The sequence below is a fragment of the Hirundo rustica genome, chromosome Z (assembly GCF_015227805.2).
Source record: "Hirundo rustica isolate bHirRus1 chromosome Z, bHirRus1.pri.v3, whole genome shotgun sequence".
Taxonomy (NCBI): Eukaryota; Metazoa; Chordata; class Aves; order Passeriformes; family Hirundinidae; genus Hirundo; species Hirundo rustica.
This window is the reverse complement of record NC_053488.1, coordinates 18,361,667-18,387,476: the sequence shown is the minus strand read 5'-3', so window position 1 is coordinate 18,387,476 and position 25,810 is coordinate 18,361,667. Positions and strand designations below refer to the sequence as shown.

At 36.4% G+C, this 25,810-nt stretch overlaps 1 protein-coding gene across 7 annotated transcripts in view; it reads left to right on the top strand.

Annotated features, from left to right (window-relative positions):
- Positions 1-473: 473 nt before the first annotated feature.
- NIPBL (NIPBL cohesin loading factor) overlaps positions 474-25,810 on the top strand; it is a 149,603-nt gene continuing 124,266 nt past the window's right edge. For 3 of the 7 annotated variants that reach the window (XM_058423981.1, XM_040089202.2, XM_040089203.2), the window contains exon 1: positions 9,167-9,786. The gene's annotated coding sequence lies outside the window, so the exon portion shown is untranslated. Of the gene's footprint in view, positions 627-8,183; positions 8,292-9,166; positions 9,787-25,810 lie in introns of those variants that run through there. The other 4 variants (XM_058423982.1, XM_040089204.2, XM_040089205.2 and 1 more) reach the window with 4 other exon arrangements.

Sequence of the window (25,810 nt, the reverse complement as noted above, 5' to 3'; positions counted from 1 at the left end):
GGTTTTTTGGGTTTTTTTTTTTTTTTTTGGTGGGTGTGTGTGTGTGTGTGTGTGGTGGGGGGGTGTTTTGGTTGGTTTGTTTTTGTTTTTGTTTGTGTTTGTGTGTTGTTTGTTTGTTTTTGTTTTAATCTAAATAAGGATCTCGGTGCACTCAGCTAGCAATCCAGAACCTTTCCTGAGCTCTACATTACCAAAAATAGTGTTTAATTAAAAAGCTGCAATATGTTTTTGCAATCAAAAGTGTATATGCTGGAGAAAACCTACTGGATTAATAGTACTGTAAATTTTTGCTTGACACATAGAGAGTTCTAAGAGTTTATCCTTTAAATTTCTGCAGATGGAACCCCCCTCTTCCTAGTGGTAATAATTAAATATCATTCTACAGCTACCTAAACATGTAGTTGTATTCCTGTAGCTAGGTTATTACAGCTCTTTAACGTCCCTGAAATTACATGTGAAATTTTCTATTTCAGGCATTTTCACAGCAGTAAATAGCATTTTGAATGAAATTTTTGGGAACTGGACAGATTATATGTATTACATGTGAAGAACACCAGCCCTAAAGAAGTCTCATAATAGACATCTCTGAACTGCTTTTAGAAGAGGGTAAAGCTGGTAGAGGCCTGGTAAGAAAATCTTCATTTAAATATACACAATTTTATTGTTGGGAGGGAAGATTATTAAAGGAGTGAGAAGGAGGAAGAAGGTGTAACTGCTAAAGTTTGTCACTTTAGTACATCTTGAATGTTCGGCTGTTACACAGTTTTATAGTAACTTCATAACACCATGAAGGTCTCAGGAATGATGTGTAACACAATGTCCGTGGTAAGGAAACAAAGCCTCACAGCCAAGCTATCCCACACGTATGTGACACTCTTTCCCCCGCAGGACATGTTATAATTTTGAGTTAATCATCGACAGTAAAGGAATACCAAGGATTTTTCTCACTTTTCAAGTTCTAGATGGTGTTTATGAGATGTAAAAAATAAGGGGATTATAAGGATATCACAATTAACTGTAAAATAAAACATACTTCCCATTCAAAATTCAGATAGACTAGAAAAAAATGCATTTAGCTTGATAAATCTAGTTTTTACAACCAAAACAAACCCCCTGAATATCTATCACTCATTTTTTAGCTGATCGATTTTTCATGGAATTTAATTCTTAAGGAAAGCTCAGATATGGGTGACATCTCTACTTGGCATGCCCCTAGGCTGGACAGTCAACTTCAGTATTTCTGAAGATTATGAAGCAACATCTGAGTTTAGCAATATGCAAAGTTATTCACAGACAATCATAAACACAGTAGAACATTTACATTTTGAATGAAAAAAAAATACAATCTAAATGAAATTTGTTGTGAAAAAAAATTTAAAAGGAAAGATCATACTTTCAGGTCCGCACACATATAACAATTTTTGTGACAGTTTTTCATGTAAGTACTTTTTATGCTATCCTCTAATTTAAACAGAAATTTATGGCATGGCTTTCACAAATAATCTCTTTACCAGCAGATTATTCCTTTTTTTAACTGAACTTTTTATCCAAACATTCAATCACAAATTCCTTTTTTACAGTATTAAAATAGCATACCCACCAAAGTCAGTTTTTCATTCACTTTCTACTCATAGTGCATTCTGCTTTTACTTCTCTGGGCATTTGGCTATTCTGTAAACATGATTTGTAAGAAAAAAAATAAACCTAGTAAGATTTTTTTTTTTTTTTTTTTTTTTTTAAATTGAGACATCCTCTTTTTAAGCCAGTGATTCTTTAAGTGAAGCAGATAGAGATTCACTTCATGGATTATTTTGCCAATGAAGAAAAATCAAAATAGGAAAGTCAAGAAAATAAGGGCTTTTTTATGCTGCCTCTAACCTTTGGGAGCAAGTAAGAAGGAAGCAATCCAAAACATTAGGGAAAACACAGCCTAATGGCAGAGAAAAGATAAACATTGCCCGAGGAAATGCAGGAGGAAAAAAATACTTTAACCAGAGGAGGTTAATCACTAGTGTAGCCTGGAATAAACAGAAGACTTCTCAAGTCTGGAAATGTGGGGAAACAGCCATGGAAGATATGAAAGTAATGAGTAAATTTAGGAAAAAGTCTAGTGACTGAAAGTATATAAAGTATTTTGTGGTGTATATGCACATATTTTCCTGACAGGGAAATGCATATTATGAATGCTGCCAGGTTATTGTAATTTATGGATCTATTTAGGCAACTGCCTTTAAAATTGGCAATGTATTCTTACTTAGTTTGACTTGGTTAGTGCAGTGTCTCTGGTCAGAAAAAAATAGATGGCATCGATGTTTTGATGCACTCTATTTATAAAGATTGTGTGTACATTCTTTTCCTCTGAAACCATGTGAATGTTTCACTAAAAGTCTCAGCTCCTTTTTGGTTGATAGTCATCTTGAATCTCTTTTGCTCTGCCTTTCTTACAGCTACATCCCCAGTGATTGCTCAGGCCTATGTATAGGTTTCTGTGTCTTCTCTGCATCTGTTTCTGTGGCATTTTACATCTTTTTTTCTCACACATGCCTATCCTCAAATATCCAACAAAACATGTGCCAACTACATGTGTCTTTGTTTTTGGTGGTGACATGCACCCATGTTCTTGTGGAAACTGTTTCTTTTTTTTCCCAGAAAGCTGAACTACTTCTTACAGTGATTTTGAAGAGCACTGCCTGTGACAATTAGCTGCAATACATTTTATCTGACAGTGATTTTATGGATAACACACCATGTTAATAAATTGAACCCAGCATGGAAAACATACTAGCAATAGCACAGGTATACAGATCACAGCCTCCTCAGGAGAGTCACAGTACCATTTTTCATTCTTCACTTGCACTGGAATGCAATCAACAGCAGAAAAAGTTGGCAGACCTACAAAATGTAAATTAATAATTCAAAACTACAAATTAACAATGCTGTGCACACTACTGGTCTTTCATTATCATCACAATTTTTAAATTATTTCCACTTACCTGTAAGCTTTAAGGAAACGGCTTATGCTTAGTGTGTTACTTCTCCAAATGTTTACCTCTGAGGCAAAAGTTTTCTATGGTGTGCTTCTTTTATAAGATGAATTATGTTTAGGAAACCTGAGGAAATTGAGCATGTATTTTTAAAAAGTGGGAGAATAAATACAGAAATGTAAATATCAAAAACTGGAATTTAAATACATCAGGATCCAGAAAAGAATATTTTTCATGAATAGAACATTTTGATGTGATTTTTAGGCTGCATCATCTAGCCAGAGACATATATTTGTATTTAATTTGAGCTACTCCAGGTCAACAGCTCAGTTTTCTGGACCACTCATTGTCCCTGTCAAAAGTTGAAACAAAAATTTTAAAAAGGCTTTGTGCTTCAGAATGCACAGTATTGCAAGTCTGTGAGAAATTAAATCGGTGACAAATTTATACTGCTTTCTGGTTCACTAATGGAGCACCCACACATCTTCTAAAGTCCTAAGAAAATAGATGGACTGCTATTTGTGCCTGTGACCATGCTGAGGAGAAAATTTCCAGCAATGTCACAAATTTGGCCAGCTACAAAAAAAAAAAAAAAAAAAAAAAAAAAAAAAAAAAAAAAAAAAAAAAGGAAGAAGAAAAGTTATAAATGGAATACTCAGCATTCAGAAAAAAACAGATGATGTTTTATTTATCCTTACTCCTTTTCTATTCTTATCTTAAAATAAATACATTACACTTCAGAAATAATTTTCATTACAAATTGATGTTGACAGCCATAACCCAAAGGAGTTCAAAAGTTACTTGTGCTTACTTCATCTTATTGCACTATGTTTCCTCTTCCCGATCTCACTGTAAGATCCTTTCATAAAGGCCACAGGATGTCTAAACCAAGAGGTACATCTGCTAGAGGTTAGAAGTCTGGTTTAGACACTGTGTACTTTTTAAATATCTTCATATGAACAAATATCTAAACTAAAAGCCAAATTTCAATCAAGTTTCTTTTATTTGGTTTCTGAGTAAATATAAGGTCATTAATTGCTTGAATAAAGAAATAATTAGAAATGTGAATATGATTTATCCTTAGATGGGGAACCACAGTTTCTTCTTACCTTCCTCAAATCACTTTGAGAAGATTGCTTTAGGTGTGTCTATAAAATGCAACATAAATGGAACATGCATGGACATTGGAAATAATCTAAAAATGGTGTATTAAAGTGTTCAAACAGACCTTGGCACAGGCTCAAAGTATGCCAGCTTGCACTTTCCCAAACAATTCCTGTGCACAATTTAGGCATTGGTGTTAGTCATGAACCATTCCCAATGGGCAAAACATGCATGTGACTATCTAGAAGAACAGAAGGGTGAAACATGGAATATTATGTGGCTACAAGCTCCAATGCCAGAGAACCGTCCCAGGCATGTTTAACCTGATATTTATACGTAGCCATTTCATGCTTTGGCTGAGGATAGTTAACACTTCAGAAGAATAGGATGATTCTCTCTTCCAAGGAAGCAGTTTTTAAAGGCTGGAGCCCAAGAGGTTTTTTAACCTACGTTATATAGATAAGCATATCTCTGTCTTAAATCTTCTTTTTCTTGCAAGTTCATTAAAAACAGAACAGTAAGGCATGTTATGATAGTCTCTTTTTTTTTTTTTAATGCATACAAGTATGACTTTCAGCTGAATACAACAGCCCTTAAGGCCAATTTTTAACTTCTGTCTTTTGCCAGAAGAAGAATGTCTACATTATTTGCTGACCTGTGAAGTTCTGAATGTTTTTATATTTCTGTCTTAAAATTTTTCATTGTGGGTCTCAATAATAGTCTTGTAGGATATTCAACAGTATTTCTTATGTGCCTAACATGACAGTAAGTTGTCCTCCCAGTACGTAGACAAACCAAGACAATTGAGAGGACAGAGTTACAGAGTTACATAATGCTCAAAATAAGGGGAAGAAAAAAAAAAAAAAAAAGGTGGGAAATCACAGCAGGTGATCAGGAATAAGAGCTTAAAGAACATCGTTGGCTGGATTTCAGGTTATCTTTAATGGCAGTGCATAACTGATCATTTATCTTCCCTAAAAAATCAACCATTATTAGGTCTATTTTTATAGTTTTGATGTAATAATAATTCTGGAACAGTCTATTTGCCCAGCAATCTATCACTGGCTTTTTTTCAATTATATAATGTGTCTTATTATTATGTATGTTTTATAGTCTAAATTACATCTTTTACTTGTCTTTATTTTAACTTTATTCAGAATCCCTAGTGCTTTTCATAATCCAGAGCTTACTTTGACATTCAAACGAAAGTACCAGAGTATTGTCTTCTGTCATTTTTTCTCCATAGAAACATTTATACATTTTAATATATATGCCTGCCATAGAATTTGTATTGTATACAAACAGAAGCTCATTCTTAACATGGTAGAGATAATTCAAGTTTGTCACTTAAAATGAAAAAGTACCATTTAACTTCATATTAAATTCTTGTTAGTCAATGAGGATAAATAATTTGAAGAAGGAAAAAATATTACCTCCATCCTGCTTACCAGGAAAAATAAATTAAAATCTGTAGTCTCCATGAAGTTGTAAACTTAAAGCAAGTAACCATACAAATATTTGACTCCTCAGTCTACAGGCCTCCTTGGCTTTTTATTTAACCTGTACCACTTAAAGTTTCATATTTAGGTTGCTTACTTTTGAATATTCCCCAGTCAATTAGTTACATGGTGCTATTATTTGTTCCTGTGAACTCGAGGCAATGCACAGAACATAACTTTGTATTACATGTCATACAGCATACATGATTAAATTCTTCCTAATCATTGTGTGGTACAGCTGTAACACCAGATTCTAAATAATTTGAGTACTTAAATTTAGGATGATAGCTAATGATTTTGTTACTGTATTCTGCTAACAAGCTCCCACTTTTTATAGGAAATTTCTTTTAAATTATTGAGTGAGTATATCAAATGAACAGTCATAATTTAAAAAAAAAAATTTACTGACATGTCCTAATTATTTTAAAAATTTACCTAGAAGTACATATACTATAATATGGGTACTAAACATACCTGTGCATTACTAAGAGGTAAACAGAATGCAGTGTTTGTGCCTCACATTAACTTAAAATGACAGGTACCTGAATATAATACTGGCCCTTAAAGAGACAAAAATGGTAAAACCCAATGCATCTTTCAATCATTCTACAGGAAAAAAATCAAATTACAACAATCATATCTAAGAAAACATTGGTGCCAGGTGTATTTTTACTCTAGTATTACATGATGTTCATAATTTATGGAGTTGAATAACAACATGTAGCCGTCAGGGAAGTTAACATCAGAGTGAAGAGGGCAAAGAGGTCCCTTCTCTACTTTCAGAAGTGTACTCACAAATACTATCTTTGCATTTAGAAAGCTTATCTCAGTATACAGCAGCAGCAGTTGTAAACAGCAGCAAGAGACATACCTGCAGCTTTCAATATGTTTGTGAAAATTGCTTGAGTACTCTCTACATTAATATCTTTAATTCCTGCCATTTGAATTAAGATTTACTTTGAAGAACAAGAAACGAGTCTGAGAATAACAGACTGTATAAATAGGTTAAACTTATGGGAACTCAGTCGTTTGTTTGGGGAAAAAAATGCATTCGGCCTTGACATCAAAGGGAGCAGGATTAGGTTCTAAAGCTTTACCCTGAAACTTGCAGTTCATTTTCTAGACTACATACGTGTGCATTTGTCAGGGGAATTCAGAGAGCTCTGCCCTTCTCCACACTGTGGCCAGCTTTGTTCATGCAGTGTATGCTCTTTAGTGTGCTACAGTCATGGTTGCCTGGCTGCATAGCTCCTCCCATACAGATTAGGGCTATCCCCACCCCATGACTAAGGCCTGGAACAGAAATAAGGTTTAAAGGCTTTTGCAGTAGTTGTCAGGTAATCTGAAATACTTGATTTACCACTTTTCTGGTCATTTCAGGCACTGTGCATACTAAAGTGTTTTAGGAATACAGTGAGACTCCATTCTGAAACAGATTGCCGCGAGTGAGTTTTGAAGCAGAATACAAGGAACTACTTGTCTGAATGCAGTCAAAGAATTAAATCTTTCATTTTTAAAAGTGGAATGAAAATATTCCATTTCCTTTCAGGAAAATAAAATCCTGATCTGCCTGTGTGTGTTACACACCACCTTCTGAAAGAACTAAAGGCTTAAATTAGTTGATCTCTTGTGCAGGTAATACAGCATAGTACTAAAGTAAAAGACATTTCTACAGGTTCTTTTAATTGAATGGTATTTTAAAAGCATTAAATGGTCTAGTGATATTCTCACTGAAACAATAATCAAATAGGTGTTGTGCCTGACCATGATGTTTGTAAAGTCTAAAACATAGTTGGCATTTGAAAATTAAAAATTCAATGTTCTGTATGTTATTTACATATTAATTCACCAACTAAGGAAAATAATACTTATTTAAATAGATTACTGAAATCACAGAAAGACTCCATCAACATGAATTGGTAACAATTACTTAGAAGTAGATTGAAATAGGATTCCTGAGCTTTGTAAATTTAGAAGTACATTTTCCTGAGAATTCATCAATGTATAAGTACACATATATGGTACGTGAACTCCAGATAGCGAGTTCATTAAATTGTATTGTATTTCCAAAAGAAAGGAAATAGTTTCCCCCTTGAGTTACAGAGTTGCAATGTATTAAGTGCAAAGACTTAAGGGCATTTCACTAGCAACACCAATTATTTCCCTTGATTTCAAATGGATAACTTGAAGTTGTAAATGCATAAACGATTATAGGATTGGGACCTTTTATATTAACTTGGAACAAAGGTCTGCAATACATTTTTTTCAGAACCCAGTTTACTCTGTCTCTGTTAATATGTGCCATTAGATAATAGTATTTCCACTACTGAATTACCGTATTTTCCGGTGCTGTCTTCATTTCTGTACTTTTAAACAAAAACACATACACTTATAAACCAAACTTTGATTCATCCAAAATTACGAATTTTGTAGTAGTTTAAGGTTGATAGAGGCATTTGAAATCTGTATTAAAGACAGAGCACTATTAAAAAAAATCCTAAGCATTGGAGACATTCAGGTGCACTGGTGTAAGATTTTATCCCTTCGTGCAAATAACATTCATCCAGCGCTGAAAGGGTGTGTTTATATGTCACAGGGTATTAACAGCTGTGTCCAGCTGATTCCTGAAGTCGACAGACCAGCAGTGCTTCCTCTAGAAATGAAAGGATTTTTGTCCAAATACCGAGCAGCAGAACGACATTAAGTGAGTACTAAAATACATAGTTAATTCATAAATGCTTCTTCATTATTATCCTGTGCTATGATTATTCAGTTTTACCTCTGAGGAACACCAGAGGAACACCAGAAAGCCTTTCAAATTAGGACAAGCTCTTTCTCCAAATACTCCTTCACAACACACAATTAAAATATTTCCAATAAATCTGATGGCGGTGGAGCCTCAGCCTCCAGCGAAGGACATTTCACCTGAACATTTCCCCAGTGCTCGTCCAAAAAGCCCGTTTTTGAAAGCCACTTCCGTTCCGTATGTCCATCTGGAAATCCCTCGCCTCGGCAACGCTTTGAGTAGCGGGTGTTTCGGTTCCTGCGGCGCGGCCTCACATCCACAGAGAAAGGGCATGGGCGGCGACAGTAACTCCAGCGAGTGTCCCACCCGCAGGAGCTACCGCCTTTGAGGGTTCAGTTTAAGGCCCCTTTCCAGGTCTGCCTTCTGCGAGGCAGCATTTTGCAGTCCTCTTCCTCGTCCTCCCCACCATGCTTAGACAGGACAAAAAAATAAACACCAAAACGTGTATTCTTTTTCCAACGGTCCATTCTTCACAGATCCTCAGCGCAGGCTTAAGCATAAACTTCGGTCTCGTTCCGCGCACCAAAAGACAGGGGGGAGGGAGAATACAAAAAAAAAGGAAAAAAAAAAAATAAAAGAAAAAAAAAAAAAAGAAAAATAAAAGAAAATAAAAGAAAAAGTCATGCAGCAGCCGGAGGGGTGTGGAATGTGGAAGGGAGAGCTACGAGAGCTACGCAGGGGAGGCTCTGCCGGGAGAGGCGAGGCGAGGGAAGGGAGCCCCGCCAGCTGCAGCGGCGGAAGCGGCGCTGGTGGAGAGAGGGAGCGATCGGGCGAGGAGGAGGCAGCGGAGGGAAGGGGGAGGTTGCTGGTGTTTGGCGCCGGTGGAGGGAGTCATTCCTGCCGCTGCACTTCCGGTCGGCATTTTGTTCTGAGAGGGAGCGAGAGAGACACAGACAGGATCCTTCCCCCTCCTCCTCCTCGCCCTTCTTTCCCCCTGCCCCCCCGCTCGGTACCGACTCACCGTGCCCAGGCCGCCCCTCCCCGCCCTCCTGCGCTCGCACTCTCGGAGGGAGCGGCGGCGGCGGCGGCCCCTTGGCAGCGCTGCCCCTCGGCCACCCTCCGCTCTCCCCGGCTCGGAGCGCGTCTCGGAACCGGTTCGGCGCGGCGCGGCCCGGCCCGTGTTGATGTTGTGAAGCAGGCTCGGGGGGAAGGGATTTGCCTCGGCCGCACACCCCCCGGCTCTACATGTTCGCTGCACTGAGGAGGAGACGGAAGAGGAGCCAGCCCCCCTCCCGGCCCGGATTATTGTTGTTATATTATCTCCCCTCCTCCTCCTGCTCCGCGGCGGTGGCGGCGGCCCAGCGGCGGCGGCGGCTCCTCTGAGGAGGGAGGGGGGCGGATTTCTCTCCCCCTCTCTCGGATTCTCGTTGGATTCAGACTCCGATTTGCTCAGGTAATCCCCCCTCCTTGTCTCCCCTTCCCCTCCCTGCCCTCTCCAGCAGCGGGCCGGGCCTCTCAGCCCAGCGGCCCAGCACTGCCGGGAGCAGAGGGGATTAGCTGTTATCCGGGGTAGAGGGGAGTAAGTGGCAACCGGAGGTGTTCATTTCGCAGCCCCCCTTCCTGCTCGGTCGGGTCGGGCGGAGGAGGTTTGTTCGTGCCGGGCTGCCGGGAGGCCCAGGCCCGGCGGAGGGCGCAGGCCCGCCGGCCAGCGCCTTTACTCCAGCTCGGGGATTAGAACGGCGAAGCGGCTGCTCAGTGACAGGCCTCAGCCCGAAAAGAGCAGGAGGAGGAGGAAACAATACAATTAGTCGTAAATGTACACTGATCCTTTGCCATATTTACAACTTCACCTAGGGCAAGGAAGGAGGGTCCCAGCGCAGACAGCCCTCTGAAGTGGGTCAGGAGTAAGTGGAGGCATAGGGGAGGAGAGACAATGTAAATACTCAGGAACAAAAATGCCACTTCTCTTTGATGTTACCTTATTCTTCTAACCAAGTGTGTTCTGAACATTCAAAAGTTTAAACGCTTTTGGTTTTATAATCTGCGGACATTTCATTTCTAAATAACATTATTGATTATGTTAATGACTTAGTATATTTATAGCATAAAATAGTTCTTGAAGGCTGATTGTCACAACACAAACACCTGCAGATCCAGGAAATACAGACAGGCGAGCATATTCTATCAGGTACTCCACACAATATTGGTGTCTGTGTGCTGTATACATTACAGGAATATATATTAAAAAAAGAAATACCATTTTCTGCTTCTAACAAACGGAAAATAGGCAAGGGTTCATGTGTAAAGTGCTCCATTTATGGCATTTAAGGGACCAAGGTGAAGATGAGATTTTAACCAAAGTACTTGAGAATCAAATGTAAATTTATTTAAGTGAAGTATGAGGAATGCTTAAAAAGTGTCATCTTTCCTTGTCTGGCTATATCACTTTGAGGTCCCAAGGTTGTTATTGGCTGTTTGTGTCCATGATGTTTGAATATATAATTAGGTGTCATTTTTACAGGTCAAATGTGTTTTGAAAATGATTGTTTATTAGTCTCAGGTCTTTATTTATAAATAGTAGCTGATTTACAATGAAGTAAACCTTGGACTTAGAAGTGATAGAGTTGTAAGTGTTGCTAAAAACTTAGGCACATTTAAACAAACACCCTGTGAACTAATAAAAATACTTCTACAGAAATTACATAGTTGTAGGAAATTTTAAAATATGAAGTTTCCATCTTTGTAGAGAGGAATTTTGTTAGTAGTCAACAATTACTGAGATTACATAATTTATTAAATTTTCAGCAGGTTTTTCAGTTGTTCGGGTAGATTTGTTGTTATAATACGTCACTATATATGGTCACTATATCTAATGGAGTAACTTTCTGGTGCATTGTATTCAGAGTCTTGCAAATAAAACTCTGCTATCCTGCCTCTCGCGTGCCCTGATAGATGTTTAAAAGGGTGAAGATAATATAGCTGTCAAGTAGAAGGCATGTTTTTAATGCTGTAAATCCGTGTTGTAGTCAGTAGTGTGTCCGTGATTTGTATTGGTCAGGGAGCAGTTTGAATTTTAAAAAGCCAGAAGATCCTGCTGAGCCCCAATCCCGGCCTCCCTTCCTCCCACTAATCTCCCATTCCTGTCTTTGTGCTGCCTGGTCCTGTTAGACACTGTTTGCAACAGGGCCTCAGGCCTACGTGCGTGGAGAGGAACCATTTACTGTTCTAAAAAGCAGCTTTTTATTTTTAAACTTTGTGAAATGCAGAGGGAGCCACTGGTCGTCTCTAACTGTCCCCACCTCGGTGTGTAACAGCGAAATTGCTGTTTGCTTTTGCCCCGTAGCGTGCATGGAGACCGAGTGTAACTCTGCTTCACAGGAAAGAAAGGACTGTGCAGAAGTAGTTGTAGTTCTTGTAGTTCTTGGGTAGTTTTCATCATCAGGAAGCGACATTACAGCCCTAGCGTTTCTTTCGTCTTTTTCAGGCAGCTGCCGTTTTAAGAAGAATGTGTTTGTTAAGCTAACAGTAGTGAACTTTTCTGACTGATTTTTCATTTAAGGAGGTTTGCTTTAAATATTCTAGATATGAGCAGGAAATGAGCTACTGTAGTTACACAGTTCCTGAGTTTCTGTCAAGTTTATCTTGCCAGGCTTGTGTGGTTGTGTTTACAGCATCTTTTTTTTTTTTTTTTTTTTTTTTTTTTTTTTTTTTTTTTTTTTTTTTTTTTTTTTTTTTAATCAGAACGGATGCACTTTTCTGGAACAAAAAAATGTGTGTATTTATAAAGGGAAATATAAGATGTTGTCTATTTTTATTTGTAATTAGTTTTTTGGGTTTGTTCTTATGAACCATATGTAGTTAATCTTGAATTAGTTGCTTGGTCACAGTTTATATAGTTTTACAGAAATATTTAAAGTTGAAGTATTTATAAGAGGACTTATTTTTCTTTTGAGTTGCTTGTTTTATCATATTTAAAAGTGTGTGTGCGAAGCAGGCCTATGGTACTTTCATACTACTTTTTCCCTGATGTTAGGAGCTTCTTCTGATCCAGTGTTTATCACAACAGCTAGCTGCTTAAGGACAAAGTATGTATTTTATTGATGTTATAGAAATACAAAATTAATTATTCTCAATATATTAGTTGTAACTATTATTTTATCAAAAAAGGAAAATGCTTCTTTCTATCTTTTATTTTCATACTTTTGCCTGCTTTGTACATTTTGAATTTGCTTCCTCTGTACAGGTTGGGGTTTTTTTTCTCTCAAATTCTTGAACATTTTACCTATAATTATTCCAACAAAAATATCTTCCTGAAGTCTTCTGCTGTTGATTCAAGCTGGTTTTATACTTTTTAAAAATCAAGACATAGGAACAGGCATGCCAGTAAAATAATAATTAAAAAAAAAAAAAATTGCAATGTTTAAGTTTTGACTTGGAAGCAACAGACACGATCAGAGAAGCAAAATTTTATACCTAAGTCCTTTTGAAGATCCTTATTCTGCATAAGAGCACAGGTACCCGTGAAACCTTATGCTTGAGACTCCATGTACATAAATGTTCAAACAACTTTTCTTGCAGGATCAAGGCTGTAGATGGTAATTTCCTTAGGACAGAGGCTTTTTGTTTGTTTGTGTTGTTGTGTTAATGTGATTATTAAGGTAATATAACTTTAATCCTAAGTGTTTCATGTATATAGTCCTCTACAATATAAATAAACTATACTTTGGAGGATGCTAGGAGAAAAATATGAATTGATTTGAGCTAGAGCTCTTATTCCTGTTTTTATATGTTCAGTGGCAACTGGACTTTCATGTCTATTATGTTACAAAGTGTTAAACTGACTATATCAAGTTTATATTAATATTTCATAAAAATTACACAAGAAATGAAGTTCTGGAAAATTTCTGTAACTAGAAAGAGAAAAATATGTACTTCTATCTACTTCTATCCTGAATATCTAGACCTAGCAAAGAAATCAAGTCTTCAAATTCACAACTTTATGATTTCTAGAAATTATGTTAGAGGAGTGTGTAATATTCATGAATGTGTGTAATTTGGATAACAACTATGGGCATACTTAATCAGAAAAATGTGAGTAGTGATGCCTTTAGATTTTGTTGACAGGTGTGATGTGGGTCATGTGGCATTAGGATGGCTATTCAGTATCACAAAACACTAAGAATATTTAACAATTGAAAGAATACTCATTTCAGTGTCTTTCCACTGATTTTTCATGTTGTTTTTCATTTGCCTTTATCAGAAGTATTTCAGGTTAGCTTCTGATTTTGAAACATCAGCAGTAGTGAACACTCAGTTGCGGGGAGATGCCTGCAAGGAAATGGTTGAACTTGGTTATACCTGTGTATTGTTGCTAATAACCCTGTACAATAATGATTCCTTTTAATAAAAAAAGAGGAAGTGTTTAACAATGGCAAAGTCCTTAATATAATTCATTCATCTACATCTGTATTTTTATTTTCTTTGTATTGCAAACAAATTTCTTAGTACCTGATCCTGACCCCCAAAGTAGGCATGAAAGAAGTGCTTTACTCTGACATGTATGACACCCCATGAGTACGGAAATTGCATTCTAGGGGATTGTGCAGGACCTGTGATTTGTGTTTCACTTCCTGTTCCTAGTGTTAACCATGGCAAATCTCCCCAGCAAAAGGGAGGGAAGAAAGGATTTTGGCCCAACTGTATGTAGAAACTAAAAGGGATTCCAGTCAGATTGAACGCAGTTGTTGATATTGTAGTTTAAGGTGATTACCTGGTCTACACAAATAACTTCAAAAGAATGTGAATATCCAAGACCAGTTTTCATGTTGAAGTCATAAAAATTTCTAGAAAAAGTCAATTTTTTGGCCTTTAGAATTTGTATCGGTTTTAAATGTAAGTAATCAGATATCTCAGATTCTTTTTATATGAGTAGATAATTAAATTTTTCATTTTATTGCTATGGCTTGATTTGAAGCATTTTGAGTTTTGTAGCAGTGTGTATGTGTAGACATGCAACACATTTTAGAAGAACAGTGTCAGAAAGCCTTAGGCTGCAAAATAAGGGAGTCATATAAGGAAACAGCAGACTGAGGAGCTGGGCATTTAACTGCGCCATAGTATGCTACCCTCGCAGCCCCAGTTCAGTGCCTTATGCAGTGCATGGGAAATACCAGCTGACCACTATATTCTTATAGCCTTAACTTAGTCTATATTCTTATTCAGTGTGTAGCCTGCTGCCTTATTACCTGCTGTGTACATCCCAGTCCTTCAGGAAGGCTGAAATGTTTTTATATTTTAATTTGTAGAGTTATCTCAAAATAAGGTGCTTTGCAGACGTCAGAGAGCTTTGTTTTTGCACATCTGTAAAATATTTTTTCAATTTTATAGATGAAAGACTGAAACAGAATTAAAATAGTGAATTTTAAAAGCTTATAAATTTTACAAATTAAAGTAAATTTGTGACCTGCTTTACTCTTCAGATTTCTGAAGTTACTTTAGAGCACTTAGGAAGTTCATAACATTGTGGGGTTTGGCCTTATTTGTTCTCATGTGTGTTCTACACTTGTTAGGCTCATTGTTTCTCCTGCTGAAGCCCTAAGAAGTATAGAATGGGTTTTCACTGAAGGCCTTAAACATCTCTAAATTTTCAACTCTTTTGATCATGTCAACAGTTGGAAAAAAAAGCTATCCTATCCTGCGAACCTAGAAAAGAATCAGCATCGATATTTTCAAGTTTATTAGAGAGAGGAGAGAACGGGAATAGATTGTAACTCAAATCCCGCAAGTAATTGAACGTTGTGGCCACAATATTGAACTTAGAGATACAAAATGTTACTGTTACTATCTAGGATTGCTCGTTACTGTTGGAAAGTATCCTAAGCATTGGATTGCGATTCTTGGGGATAAAGCTTGGGCTCTTGGCGTCTCTTGTCAATGATAATTGTTGCGCTTGGTGTAGAGTGCTTGATTGCTGCACCCCGTGGTCAGGCCACTGTGATGTTGGTCCGTTGTCAGGCTCTTCTAAGATGTTTAGTGAAGCAAGGCTGTTCTGAGGTGTAGTAAGTGCATTCCTTACCAGAAAATTGCTTTGAGGATGTAGGAAGACCAGGCCCAAATGTGTAATTGGTGCAGAAGTTCTTGAACTTTTATCTTCCCCTATGGCTTTTTGTATCATGCTCAAAGCATGGCTCAGGGGCTCTGAGTACATTGTGGAACAGGCAGAATAAGTAGCACTTTAGTCTTATTAAATCCTTTCTATCTTTTCTTGTGAAGGTTTTTTGGAAGAGCATGATTGTGGAGGTTTTTTGTTAGTTTGTTTTGTTTTTTCTGGTTTTGGTTTAGATTTTTTTAAGAAGAGTTGATTTTCATAAATGTCAGGTTTTGGCAAAAGATGTCTTGAATGTGGAACTTCTCAGTGATTTTTAAAAATTAACAGCGTTTTATTCAAATTCCTGAGTAAGAAATGTTATATTCCACACAAGGCGCATCCTTTTACTTTGTGAGTTTGTGTTTCATGACATACATGTCATGTGCCATATATGGGGTAGTGATCCTGTGGATAACAAGAAATGGTATATGAACATATAATCACTGACTATCACAATGAAAAAGGAACTAAAATATAGGTAAGAGTAACCAAAATTTTAACATTTCTTAGTACTTTTATGCTTGTTTTGTAATACTAACCTTTTTGTTTTGTAGTACTAACCTTTTTTCTCTTTTTTCCTCCCTTAAACTCACTGAATAACAAACATATATTTGTGATAATGCAATCTCTATCTGTCATGCTTGAACTTAGTCTTTCCTCTATGCCGACCTCAGAAAGGATGAGGTTGCAAATACTCTGTCTCTGATATTTTGTTTTCAGGTCTTATGGCTTAGTGACTGTCCACATTTCTTTCATCTTTTCCATTCAGATGTGTTGCTTTCTCTTTTTCTTCAGATATGCTTTCTGGATATTGAAAAGATAGGAGGATAGAAATTAGAGGGCTCCTCACCAGATGCTATGTACAGCAGCTGACTTTTAAAAACTCCTGTAGAAAAAATAATCTGGAACCTGCTTTTTGTAGTATAAAAGCTGGAAAAGTTTTTATGAGATTCTAATGAGACTGTGGTGAGAACTTAGGGGGAGTTCTTTGTGAAGATCTAAAATCTTTGATTTTTTAAAAAACTTTGTTGTTTAGGTTTTTTTCTGAATGGAAAAATTAAAATCTGCTGGGTGATATGTTTGTGAAGTTTCTAGTTAAAACTAAGGTAATTGTTTTTTACTGTGTGGGTATTTATATATATATATATATATATATATATATATATATTTTCCCCCCTTCTTTTGAAATAATGGAAAATGGATTTTTTTTTTTTTTTTTTTTTTTTTTTTTTTTTTTTTTTTTTTTTTTTTTTTTTTTTTTTTTTTCCTGCTGATGTGCTCTGTAATGGTTGGCTCTTCCTGGCTTTTATTTTAAGAACTCATGTTGAGGCATAACCTGTAGCGTAGCACAACTTCATTTATCCTGTTCAAATTTGGCAGTTACAAGGATTTAAAGCATTGCTAAAGAGAGTTACTAGCTGATTTTAAGAATGTGTTGTTTCTCCTTGCATGTAGGTAGGACTGGTTCTCCTCTCAGTTTCCTGATTACTGAAGTATTAATTAAGGGCATTGGTTTTACTTCTGACTTTGTTAAGCTTCAGTCATTTGAGCCAAAATCTTCCCTGTTGAGTGAATGCCCTTTATTGATTTATTGTCTGAATAATGTTTAAAGTGAACATAGTTCACTGGCTTCTAAGGGTTGAGATAGAGGAAAAAAAAAAGTTTAAAAATTATTCCTGATCTTTTTTTCAAGCAGTTGGAGCACTGTTGTTCTTTGGGAAAAGGAGTTTAGAATTTCAGTGTGAGATGACTTTTTTACATCCAGGATTTATTTTATTGCCATTTGAAAAGCTTTCAAAAAATTGGGCAATATTAGTGTCTAAAAAAGTCTGACTTCCCTGATTGTAGGCACTATTGTTGAAAAATTTTGTGTGCGCAGCAGAGCTTTTCTAAAAAGTTCTAAGCAGTGAAATAGATGTACAAACCCTTAGTTTTATGGTGTCCATTCTCTGCTTATCCACAATACTGACTAATTTGAGTGTGTAAAAGACAAGTGAAATTGCAGATGGATGGAAAGGAGAGCAGTGGACTGGAACTGGACTTACGCAGGGAGGGACTGGAGTTTGAAAGGTAGGAATTGAGAGAGCTTTGAAGTGCTTAAGGAGCAGGGCCACTCCTTAAGATGATCAGCACATCTCCTATGAAGATAGTCTGAGAGAACTGGGATTGTTCAGACTGAGGAAAAGGAGGCTCTGGGGAGAGACTTCATAGCACCTTTCGGTACCTAAGTGTGGCATTTCATGAAAGCTGGAGAGGGATCTTTTACAAGGGCATGTAGTGCTAGGACAGCAGGGAATGGCTTTAAGATGACAAGAGGGAAGGTTTAGATTAGGTTTTAGAAAGGAATTTCTTACTGTGGGAGTGGTGAGACACTTAATATGTTGCCCAGAGAAACTGTAGCTGCGCCATCCCTAGAAGTGTTCAAGGCCAGGTTGGATGGGGTTAGTGGAAGGTGTATTTGCCCGTGGCAGGGAGAATGACCTTTAAGGTTCCTTCCAACCCAGATTCATTCTGTTGTTCTGTGAAATAATGACTGAACTGTAGTGCCTGGAAAAAGGAGCTGGTGGGGCAGATAAAAATGTCCTTAAGAAAGATAAAGGAAGAGCTGTGAAACAGCCTTATCAAGAAGTCAAGGCAAAAAGATGCTGTGGATTTGCTTGTACAGTCAAGGAAAGCAGTTCAGGGATGAGAACGGATGGGAAATGTGTTCTGAGAGAGGCCAGAGAGGGGAAAGAGAAGAAATTGCTTGAGAAGCCAGAAGTACAAAACAAGGGTTGGCTAGGCAAAGAAGCATTATTTCACACAGAGGAATTCATTGTTTGAGTTGTCTTTTTTTTTTTCCCCCTAAAAAATATTTTCCCCTAAAATTTTTTTCCCCTAAAAAATTGCTTAGGAAAAATAAATAAACAAAACAAACCACTCAGAAATTTGGACTAGTTCTTGTAAGAGCAAATGTTAGGAGATTCTGTAGTTCAGATGACATGTCTGGGTACGTATGCCACCTTTATGAATGCGTTTTGGTACTCTTGAGTCTGTCATCCCTTTTTTTGTTGACTACAGGATGTCTCACTGATGGTATAAAATAAATGGAACTGGTTTAAAATTTTTTTAATACAACAGGCTATATGAATGTCTCCAAGTATTTTCCTTAGATATTGATTCTGCCTTGGGGAAACGGATAAACTCTAAAGATTGCTTGCAGTCCTGTCTTTTATGATTAAACGTTTTGATTTCTCTGGTGTTCAGTATGTAGCCTTTTGCCTGAGTTGTTTCATGTCACGAAGCCCTGCTCCAGAGACAGAAGTCTTAATTTCCTTATGAGCTTTTCTGTGGTCTGTACTGGAGTATTGTAATTCCACAATTAAGCTCCACAAGTGTTTATTTTAAAATGTTTTTGAGGATAGTATGTAATCATGTAAGTTGAGTAGTTAGATGAAGAAGTTAGTCTTTATTTTGGAAGTCTAACTGGAACAAGTGTAGAACCTTAATTTGAAATTAACTTTTTGGGGTTTTTTAAATCATGATTTGTATGGTAATAGGAGAACAGATTTTGTTAATTTTGGTTACAAATATGACTAATCAGTGTTTGTTCAAATGCCTTTGGAGCCGGCAGGATAAAGGAACACAGAAATATTTACCATTGGTAATAAAAATAGAATGAGATTCCCAAGAGTGGCGTTTTTCTGTTTCCTGCTATCTGATCTGAAGCCTCTTTCCCTTCATATTTTCTTTGTTTTTACTTGGACTTGAAGCATCATGTGTACAACAGACCTTACAGCCTTATGAATAGCCTCTGATACATTTCCAGAGCAGATCCCTCCTGTAAGCTGGAGGAAGATTGGGCCTGGAGGTGGCAGAGAAGTGTTACACAATTACATAATCCAAGGATTGTCAGAATTCTTGGCGGCAAGGGACATTTATTGACTGTTGATTGACTTTGCAAGGACTTTCAGCCAGGGGGTGTGGGATTTCCTGTAAAAGTCTAGAAACTTTTGAGTTGATACTCAGAAAAAGTAATGTTTTAGTATTTGTTGATATCAGCTTTTCAGTGCTGAGTGCTCTGCTTTAGAGGATGTTTTTAAAGTCATGCCTCTAACATTTTTAATTATAAAAGTTTTAACATACAGCTATGCATTTAGTGTGATGGATTTCTATGCATTGTCTTGTAAAATAGCTGTTAGAATGCAATAAGTAAAATTTTCAATCTTGATTTCTACTTCATAGGAAGGAATTGGAGTGAGGTCAAAAAGGGGCTTTGTTGTGATATTGTTGTTGAAAAGATTAGCCCTTGAATGTCAGTCAAAAGTTTGAGATGTGTGAGATGCAAAATGGAACTCAGCTCCTGTAGTGCTAAGTAAGGGATCCATATTAGTTAGTTGATAGAGAACACTGGAGTGATTTTTACATCCTGGAGTTCAGTTTGAATCACGCGATTTGAAAATCATATTCTCTCCTTCAGGTTTTTGCCCTGTTCCAATCTAATTTTCTTTGCACTGTGATGTAGTACTCCTTCAGCAGGAGGATAAGAGAGTGGTCACCAGCCCATAGAGTATAGAGCCAGTCAAAGACCCTGAGATAGTGACAAATACATGTTTGAATGTCCTGATGCTTGAGGAAGATTTCAGAATGCATCTGATAACCTCAAGCATGTGTTTTCTGTCCTCCTGAGATTTTAAATGAAGTGTTGGAGGCAGTGGCTATTGTGCAGTGCTAAGTAATCAATATTCTATGCTAGGTATGTCCAAAGCATGTTTATGACTCAACTTTCCTGCTCTGAAGATTTCACATACTTAGGTGTAAAACAGATGCTGCTTAGTTCTGATGTACACTGAAGTAAGGTTGTGGGTGAACTTTTCTGGTGATAAGTTAGGTGACTAATGGCTTAGAGAGTTGTAGGAACACACTGTGCACTCTACAGTCACTATTATGAAAGATTATTTAGAGTTATGACTCTGCATATTTACTTACTGGAGTAATTCCCTCTGGCATTCTATCTAGTGTGATGTAAAATTTAGTCACATTATTTGCAAAAATAGATAATTTATTTTTACCATGAAAAATATAATTAAAATATATGAGGATTTGAAATAAAAATTGAATTGTTTAAAGACTGTTTTGTCTGTAATTCACTAAGTATCATTACATGAACAAGCCATCATACTACTGGAAAGTAAACAGTCTTAATTTTCACATCATACTGTAATTTTAGCCCACAACCTGGAGAAAGAATAATGAGAACCATTTATTTAATTTAGTGGCATATTAAATGCTTGCATTGAATTAGTAGATTTCAGAATAGGAACTCTCTCTCTTTTGTGAATGTTTGTGTTTATTCCTGACAAATGTTTTTTCTAGACACAAAGTAGACGTATGATGTCATGGTATTAAGCAAATTCCTAATCATGTCTTGATAAACAATCAGTCAGTGAAGTCTTATAAAAAGCTCTGTAGGTGGACTTCTGAGAATTCACATGAGTCCAGATAATCTGAAGTTATTGATGCTCAGTTACAGTGAATGTCCAATTGTGTACATGTAGCATGTGGCAATTGCACATAACTTGGGTCAGTTTAAACCTGTTTAATTGCTGGCTGAGGAAGGTTGGATTAATTTGCATTTTTCATGAGAGTTATGTAAAATTATTGACAGTCAGCTGATGCACAGTTAACTAGAGAGTGTAATCTGCTTGGACTAATCAGCTTGCCCAAGTGTGGCTGACACTCCACGTAGCCCTGCATAAAATTTGGGAGAGAATAGTATTTGTCTGAAACAAAAACATTTAAGGTCTACTACCCGCACGTAGTTATTGATACAAGTGTAAATTGGAACAAGTGTTCTGGGTAGAATGAATAAAATGTGTGAAATCCTCATTGTAAAATACACAAATTTTGAAAGCTTGTTATAGATATAGCAGATAATTATTTTAAACAGGAACAGAAACATTGGTTTTATGATGATCCTTACATACTTAGGCTATTTTGTAATGAATCAAACAAAAATTAGAAAACTGACATACTTTGAAGGTGACCCTATAGAAACAGCATCAGTTACCAAAGACATTAAACTTGCTGTACAGAACTTAGAAGTTTCATTTGCAAAATGACAGTTACCTTGATAGGGAGAATTCATTTTAGTTTCATGTGCATGATTATGATTTATAAATATTCTGTAAATCAAGTTACATGCAGGTTCATTAATAATGCTTTAAAATTACACTTTTGGAAATGGTTTACTTTCAGTGGATTTACACAGGTATGATTACTTAAAATTGATATCAACATATTTGCTTCCTTAAATAAGAAATAACAAGGACCTTAATGTTAATGTATTCACATATAATAAAATATTTATTGAATGAACTCAATTGTTATAGTAATAAATAGTGGGTGCACACAAGACAAAATAGGGTGTTTTTTTTTTCTTTGGATAATACATAATAATTTTTAGGCTAGGTTTGCCTATTAAGGCAAACAATAGCTTTGTGATCCAGTAGTAGCTACTTAGTGTTGTTCTGTGATTAAATTGTTTTTTTCATAATCATTGTTAGGTGTTTCGTGAATCTTTTTAAGGTAAAGATGTTTATATTTTGGAAAAATGAAGTGGGAGTGGGTTGTGGTCGGGAGTATCAATTGCTGAAACATAGTGGTGGGCTCCCAGTTGTGATTGCTTTGCAGTAATTATCTGAACTCTGAACATAGTTTAATAAATTCAGTACTCATTTAGCTTGCTAATACACTTATCAGTGGTGTGTTAATTACCATCAGATAACTTGAAAGTTTGGGGTTTTTTTTAATGTAAATGCCAGTGCTTATGTATTTGCTTGGGTAATAACTCAGATACTTGTCCATTGAAAAAACAGAGAGTTGTCTTTGAGAATTCACCTTAAAAACTTTTAGAAAAGACAGTTTCTAGACAGTTAGTATATTAGAAAATGTAGAAGAGGATGTTTGTTTGAGTAAACAGTAGGAATAATTAGCAATGGGGGAAGCTCAAGTTCCTTATAATATAAACCTGGAAGACACAAATGTAAGTGAATGTTGTATTATGTGGGATAGGAGTTCAGTACTATACAGAATACTACTGTCAGTATAAATTTGTGATTGAGACCGTAGTATTATCATGTGTGCCAAAGCAGGCAGACAGTAATGTCAAATATTTGGCCTGGGAAGGCCACTTGTCGTTCTGCAGTCTCTAATTTATGTACTCCATGGCAACTATTAAAGAGAAAAAAGGATTATGAATTGAGATGTGTCTCACAGTCATATCCTGAGAGTTTAATGTGAAGGGTTTATTTTTTTCTGTATGTAAACTACCTGGTCATACAAGAAGAGATCTTTACTTTTTTGCTAAGGTGCCCTAGCACCTTAGTTGTGTGTTTAATGACAGAGAATGGTAAATTAACAATTATTCTGTTGGGAAACAGATCAAAAGGTAGTTTTATGGACTGGATAAGTGGCTGCTAATTGTTAGTGTGCCTGCATGTATAGGTGCCTTGGCATCCAAAATACAAATGAAATCCTTATTCCTACTTTAGTGTGTACATATGTCAGGCTTTATGCAAATCTAAGGTACTTGAGGCCTGATCTGTTTGAGATGCTTCTGGTTTCTCTTCAGATGACATGAGAGTGAAATTAGAAGGGTATCATCCCTAATTTTTTATGCTTCTGAATTGTTAGACTATTCCCAAAACTATGTGTTGCTTCTATGTCTCCTTTGTGCTACAATAGCTTCCTGTTTGGAAATGGATTCTAGCAAAACTGCAGAGAAAAACCTCCAAAATGAGCTTGTGACTTGAGAAATAATGTTTCACAGCAGAAAGATTGCGCTATCATTCTAAAAGGGTTGTGTTACCAGCTGCATTTCAGGAAAGACTGCAAAGATCAGCTTTAGTCTTCCGTCAAAGGTACTGCCCTACAAATATATATTTCTAGCAGTGCTGTGGTTTACATCCTACTTTGTATGTACTTATTTTCATTCATCAGTGATTTATGATTGGCAAACAGTTATAACTGTACTTGTCTTACAAGAGAGTGAACTGAAAAGCACAGCACACTTATTTTAGGATATTTTAAAATGTTTAGTTTTCAAGTAATTAGAAGATACAATGATAATAATTCGATTTTATGAGGGTTTAATATTTTTTTTCAAGACAGGTAAAATTTAGCTCAGCTGGTTAGAGCATGCTGCTAATAACATCAAGGCTGGGGATTTGATCCCCATGTGGACCATCATTTATGAGCTTAATGATGACCTTTACAGGTCTTCCAACTCAGAATATTCTGTGATCCTTTGTGACACTTCAGATATATCTTACCTGTATTTTAAAATCCACTCCCTTCCTAGACAGAGGGAAAATATAATTGCAAATGGATGTGCTTCAACAGGTTATGAAAATAAAGCACGCAGCATCCAGTTCTGTAAATTCTTTTTAAAAATTATGCATGACTTACTACTCTAGTTTTCACTTTATTAATTTATTTGATTATCTGCATATTCAGTTATAATTATCCATGTATTTGTAGCATATGGGCCACGGTTCACCTTTACCTTAGCAACACCTGGGACAATAGCGCTGTCGAAATTCTAAAGTCGAAAGTTTTGTATTAAAGCCTCAGTAAAATTGAGAGCTGTTATTAGACTTCTCTTCACAGCAGTGAGGTTCAAACCTTTAAGAAGAGTTGTTGTTTAGAATGAAGTACCTGGAGAATAAATAAATAAAAGATGAAGAACGTCTGTGGATTGTCAAGGATGGAAGGATTCAGTGTGCATTTTTGTGGTGTAATCCTGTGAGGACTAATTTAACCTTCTTGAAGGAGTTCTTGGGCATTCCCCATATGCCCGTAACACAGTCAGCTGTGCAACCCAGAACTTGGAACTGTGTCCCCGGCCTAAGACATACTTATTTTATGTTAGCTTAGAGAATTATATATAATTCATCTGAGGATACACATGTTTTTTTATTTAATCAATTACATGATATCTGCAGCTCATAGAAATAAGGTTCACAAATGGGAAAATGCAAATTTTTCAGTTTTGGTCATTACTTGATAACTAACTTTCTCATATTGGAAGGTGTGACTTATTTATATAAATATGGAAAAATAGTTGCTGTACATGAATCAGTAGAGAAGCAGTAGCAGTGCCTTTATCCTCTCTCAGGTTTCACCAGTTGTTTCTTTGAAAAAGTATTGACAACAACACTATTTTCTTTCACATAATAATGGGGTTTTTGGCATGCTTTTTATTTGTCAACTTCATTGAGTCCTCGCTTTTTAAAAGGAAGAGCTTGAAATATGACGTAATTAGAATATACTTTCTGGAAAGGCCATGTAAATACTTTAGTAAGTGAAGTTGAAAACAGGCTTAGCTAAACCTAAACCAGGCTTCTCTTACACTGAGACTTAGATTTTCTATTTTTTAGAAAAGTGTAGTAATTTTTCTTTAGTAAGGGCTTGCTCTTCTTTCTCTTTTCCCACCCTCTCCCACAATTTTGCAGTTGGCTATTTAATCACTGACTTTCATAAGTCAGTGAAGATGCCACATTAGGAAAGAATGCTCAGGGAGTATAGAGAAATAAAAATCTTTCTTGTCCTGTTTCTTTGGAGCATTGACAGAAGATACTGGTTAAGCAAAGTATGAATGAGGCTGGAGCTTTGAAGTATGTGACACGAACTAGAGGGTCCCTTTCTCACCTTGCAAAATATAAAGAGGCGTATTTTTTATGTCAATGAGTTGGGTAGGTTTGTGGGAGAAAATTGATTTCTGAGGGAGCATTTGTTGTTGATTTGCAATGAATTTCATTGTTTTGTAGTACTGCAGTGCTTGATTAAAAGTATTTATAAACAATTCGGGAATACTGACTTTCAAAATATGTTGCTGAACTAGATCCTGAGAAATGTTTTGGCTGATGGGAAGATATTAACAACTTACACATTTCAATATAATAGAAACAGATAATTCTGCCTGGATCTTTTATTTTCTTGGCTTTTGGGGTAAGATGGATTAACATGTATTAATGTGTTTTGTTTTCTTACTTATATTAACTTTTAGTCATTATATGATCTCGTGAGGACTTTCTCGCTGTGTGGAATATACAGTTTTTTATGAAACTCTGCTCCAAAGCAAAACAGAAACAGTGTATGGCATCTCTGGTTTTTGGAAATCTTACATCAGTAAAAATCCTTAATCTGACTTTTGAAAACGATACAGTGATATTTGTGGGGAAAACTAAAATCAAAGTGTACTAGAGCTGCAATTGTAGAATGTAATTAAAGGGGTTTTTTTAGAAATACTGTAATGTTATAAAGCTGAAATAACTGAGATCTGTTATTT